The sequence below is a fragment of the Sturnira hondurensis genome, unplaced genomic scaffold (genome assembly GCF_014824575.4).
Source record: "Sturnira hondurensis isolate 20B ecotype Veracruz unplaced genomic scaffold, ASM1482457v3 Scaffold0019428, whole genome shotgun sequence".
NCBI classification, from domain to species: domain Eukaryota; kingdom Metazoa; phylum Chordata; class Mammalia; order Chiroptera; family Phyllostomidae; genus Sturnira; species Sturnira hondurensis.
In genome coordinates this window covers 3,140,645-3,146,009 of record NW_028092059.1, presented here as the reverse complement: position 1 = coordinate 3,146,009, position 5,365 = coordinate 3,140,645, and the positions used below count along the sequence as shown (strand labels likewise).

Genomic DNA, 5,365 nt, shown 5'->3' with positions numbered 1-5,365 from the left:
CTCTCATGTTTGCCATCTTAAGCAGTACAGGCTGTTAAACTCAATTTGTAAGAAAAATATTCAGGTATAAAAACCAGATAATCTGTATCCCTTTGGAATCAAAAGTCACTTTGCCAAAATATTTTAACATGTGAAATTGCTTCTTGAGAGATGTTTGCCATATAAAATGACAGAAAACTACATTTCCATTATAATTATAACTGACTTGTGGAGCTAAGTTTTTATAATTTAAAGGTATTCTCAACTCTGACAGCCCTTCCATGTTGAATTATGCATCTTGGGCTCTTAAATAGTTCTGCTGGCACGAGACAGCTGAGATGAAGTTGTCTTTCTAAAATAATTGCTCCATGGAGCATCCATTATACCTTCAGAAAAAATGTATTACTTGACTTCCACAAATTATAGACTAGCCTATAATGGGTATTTTTGACAGCTATTAGCTTTAAAAAATCTGAATGGTAAAATGAGTATTGATATCACAATGGTGTGCCATGCATGTTAATATCAGCCTTCTCTGTGCTTCCCTTCTACAGCATGATGTAATTATTAATTATAATAATATTGATGTTCCTGAAGTCATGTTAAAATATAGTACTGGCAAAGTGTGTCATTTTCTCACCTATAAGATTAAAAGCATTAACTGAATATTCACAGTAGATATTGATGACACTATTTAAGTGTAAAAGAAAAAGATGAATTTATTTTTGGTAATGTTTTTCTGAATAATTATTGAGTATATTTTAAAAATCCTGAATAAGATAATAAAAGTATAAAATCATACTTTTTAATTCCTCAGACTCCTCTTGAAAATACTGGGCACTGGTAAAAACATAATCCATCAGCAATTTGATAAAATATGTATTCTTATTTTTTATCACAGATTTTATGCTTTTGATTTTGTTCCTCATTAAACTTTGTTTCTCTCATTAAAGTTTGTTTAATGAATCTTGAACCTCTGTGGTGGATTTTTGGTCAAGTTGTTTCCATTAAAAAGTACTGATTATAAAAACTAATAACTTAAAAACTGCCATATGCACATATACACAAACCCAAATGGTCCAAAAAACATTCCCCTTTTCATGTGAAAGTTTTAAAATCCATTGTAATTGTAACTAGTCTTTTACTATTATACTTAAATGGTTTATTGAGGTAAACAGTTCTGAGACTGTTCTTCCACCACTGATTAAGACTGGGTGGTGGGTATTGGGGATGATATTTATTTAGCTTTCTGAGCTTTCTGGGCAGATTTGGTGACTTTGCCAGCTCTAGCTGCCTTCTCGTCCACTGCTTTGATGACGCCCAAAACAATTGTCTGTCTCATGTCACGAACAGCAAAGCAGCCCAGGGGAAAATAGTCAGAGAAGCTCTCAATATACTTAGGCTTGCCGTAGGAGCCATATCGATAATTGTAGCATTACCAGATTTCACAAACTTTAGGCCATCTTTCAGCTTTTTCCTAGAATGACAATCAATCTTCTCTGTCAGCTCAGCAAATCTGCAAGCAGCCTGAGCTGTATGACCGTCCAGCACAGGTGCATGTCCAGCACTGATGTGGCCGGATGGTTCAGGAAAATCACCTGAGCTGTGAAGCCAGCTGCTTCCATTAGTGGGTCATTTTTGCTGTGTCATCAGCCACATTACCATGGCAAACATCTTTGACAGACACATTCTTGACATTGAAGCCCGCTTTGTCCCCCAAAAGTGCTTTAATCAATGCTTCACGGTGCATTTCAACAGACTTTCCTTCAGTTGCCACATTAACTGGAGCAAAGTTTACCACCAAGCTGGATTTGAAAACACCGGTCTCTACTTGGCCCACAGGGACAATACCAATGCCACCAGTTTTGTAGACAACCTGGAGGGGTAGATACAGGGGCTTGTCAGTTCGACACGTTGGTGGTAGAATGCAATCTAGAGCTTTGAGAAGTGTGGTTCCACTGGCATTGCCATCTTCACAGGTGACTTTCTATCCTTTGAACCAGGACATAATAGCACGGGGCTCCAGCATGCTGTTGCCGTTCCAACCAGAAATTGGCCCAAATGCTCTCGTGTCTGTGTTGTAGCTAATTTTCTTAATATAAGTGCTGAGTTCTTTAACAATTTCTTCATATCTCTCCTGGCTGTAGGGTGGCTCAGTGAAATCTATTTTGTTAACACCAACAATCAGTTGTTTCACAGTCAGTGTGACAGCCAGAAGGGCATGTTTACGGGTCTGCCCATTCTTGGAGATACCTGCTTCAGATTCAACCAACACCAGCAGCAACAATCAGGACAGCATAGCCAGCCCGAGATGAGTCTGGAGTCATGTTTTTGATAAGGCTCTGTGTCCTGTGCAGCCATGATGGTCACATAATACATGCTGATTTCAATTTTCACAGGGAGATATCAATAGTGATACCACGCTCAGGTTCAGCTTTCAGTTTATTATAGACAGAAAACTGTACTTGAAAAATAATTAAATATGTTTTTTTAAATACCAAAAAAGAAAAGACCCCGGCATTAGTTAAAGGAGCCCTTCCCCTTCTCAGCAGCTTCCATCTCAAACTTTTTGATGGCTCTTCTGTTGATCCTACCACATTTGTGGATGAGATGGCCAGTAGTGGTAGACTTGCCAGAATCTACACGTCCAGTGATGACGGCGTTGATATAAGTCTTTCCCGTTTGGGGTTTGATTTTGTGTGTTTTTTATGACACCTGTGTTCTGGTGGCAAACATGTTGCAAAGAAGTTGCTTTCAATTTTTAAAGCATTTAACATTGCCCTAATAAATCACCTTCAAATGCCCTTGCAGGAACATTTTATCCCAGGGAATGATGACAATCCCATGATTAAAATCTAGAATAAAAACAATAGTTACAGTCAGGAATCAGGGGCCAAGGCTGTTTTTTGTTTCGTCTTTTTTTAAAACTATTCCTATTTTTACTAAAAAATGCAGTTATTGCAAGAAAATATTTGTTGTTAAATTTAGGAGAATTCCATACAAATAAAAAGTTTGTAAGGTATGAAAACAGGCAGTATTTTCCATGTCTATTGCATTACTAAGGCTATTTTAACAATATAATCACAGTTAGAAGAAATGTCTTAGATTCCCATGTGTCTCCTGTATAAACAGTTCACAAACCTAGAAACATACACACACTCCTCCTACCTGAAAAAAAGGAAAAATGTATAATTAAATTTAAAATTCACTAATATAGTGAAGACACCTATATTCACTAATATTCATCTATATTCACCTATATTCACTAATATAGGTAGTCTGTTCTACCCTTCTGAGAACTAATCCTACAGTTATTATTTATACTTATGCCTGATTAAGCATATTCTAGAGAGCCCATCCTTCTACTCATGGTTAATAAGGTGGTTTTCCAAATTTTCTTGGCTTTAAGTTTATCTTCACTTCTTTTCCTTTTAATTTTTATTGTTTATTTTTAGAGGGAGGTGAAGTGGGGGAGAGAAAGAGGGAGAGAAACAATAATGTGTGACAAAATCATTGATTGGCTGCTTCTTGCACTCTCCCTACCAGGGACCTGGTGTGCAACCCAGGCATGTTCCCTGACTGGGAGTTGAACTGGCAACATTTTAGCTTGCAGGACAAATGCTCACAGCACTGAGCCATACCAGTCAGGGCTTTTCCCTCCCCTCCCCTCCCCTCCCCTCCCCTCCCTCCCCTTCCCTTCCCTTTTTTCTTTTTTTCTTCTTCTCTTCTCTTTTCTGATTTTGGTTTTTGTTTTTTTAATATCCTCATTTCTTAAGTTAATAACAGACAATTCTTGTGCTAAGCTCTTGCATTCCATTTGTTACTTTTTAAGGCCTGGGATGATGTTGAGGATGGGTGGGATGATCAATGGAAACCTTTCCAGCCTATTTTCCCACTTTTATATCTCTTTTTTAAACAAATTCTTGAGAAGTCTAGAGGATAAGCTTAGGAGATAGAGAAACATTTAGAAATAAGTATTTTAAGAGAACTAGGGCAGGAGGGGAGGAAAAAACAGGTACAGTGAGTTTGTTGTACTTTGCTATGCTTGGATCACCTCACCCGTTATACATTTATACTGGCCCCAGAGGTTAAAGACCGAAGTGGTTGGGGGGGGGGAAGGAAAGAAAAGAACACCCCAGTGCTGGGATTAACAATTTATAGTGAGGTAACTATTTATGACAATCTAAGTTAATTTTCTTTTACATATACATTGCAGCTGATATTATAAAATTAAACAGTAACACACTTTTTACAAACATATGGGCTTCATTTTGAAAACATAAGATATAGCTTTTAAAATATTTATTGTCACAAATTATTAAATTATTAACTAAAAGTATTTACTTAATTAATTAGTTGAGGCATTATAGATAGAATTACCGAACCAATGAGTACCTAACCCTCCCTCCACAGCAAAACTGCTTAGAATAACACAATTATTATTGAACAAAAGTGGGGCTCAGGTGCCCACTGCCAAACACGAGCATAAAACAAAGGTTGATGGGGAAGAGAAAAGGTCTTTATTAAATTGACACAGTCAACACACAGGTGCTCCCAGAACCAGAACAGTGTCCAGAAATCTTGGTCAGCCCTTATCCGCAGCCTGAGGATGCTAAACAGATATCTCTCTGGCTTCAGGGTTCCCCCCTGGAGTCTGTGCAAGTGAGGCAGGCATTACCATTGATACAGGGTGCAGCCAAAGGGGGGCGCCCAGGAAAGATTTGGAATAGTGTCCAGAACTCAAAGTGTACAGGAATATTGGAGAGATGTATAAGGTGTCCTCACCCCTTCCCCCGACAGGTGTGAGTTGGGGGAAGGGACACATAGACCAGGAACATGCAGGGCTGTTTTGTAAAGCCACAGCCCTGCAGCTAATCCATGGCCTGGTCATTTAACATATCTATAACCTTTGGCGGGTCACTTGGATATGTTAAATGGCTGTGGCCATGCTTGGAGCTAGGGGAATGAAGTCACTTCCCCCCAAGATGTGACTAGGGGGCAGATCCCCTGAGTTACAGCGCCTGCATGGGGGCTTGGAGGAGATTGGCTGTAGGACATGGGACCATACCTGCCCAGACTAACAATGGCAGCCCAGTAAACTTATAATAATACAGAAATACTGGCAGGTGTAACTGATAGTGGGAGGAGTTGGAAATAGGGGTACAGAGGAAGATGGGCACCGGGGGATTTAAACCCAGACACGGCAGGCATTAGGGGGAGAGACACGAGGTTTCAGCCGAGTGAGGACCCCCTGTAGCCATTAGGAGAGAGAGAGCCACACGGGTCTCAGCAGGGTGCAAGACCCCCTCTTGGCCAGGTGAAAGGGAAGACCACACAGCTTTGCCAGAATGGAGATCCCTGCAGCTAGGTGAAGAAGAAAGATGCG

At 39.6% G+C, this 5,365-nt stretch overlaps 1 pseudogene; it reads right to left on the bottom strand.

Moving 5' to 3' along the window:
* Nucleotides 1-1,176: 1,176 nt before the first annotated feature.
* On the bottom strand, nt 1,177-2,796 carry LOC118974405 (elongation factor 1-alpha 1-like; annotated as a pseudogene).
* Nucleotides 2,797-5,365: the final 2,569 nt, after the last annotated feature.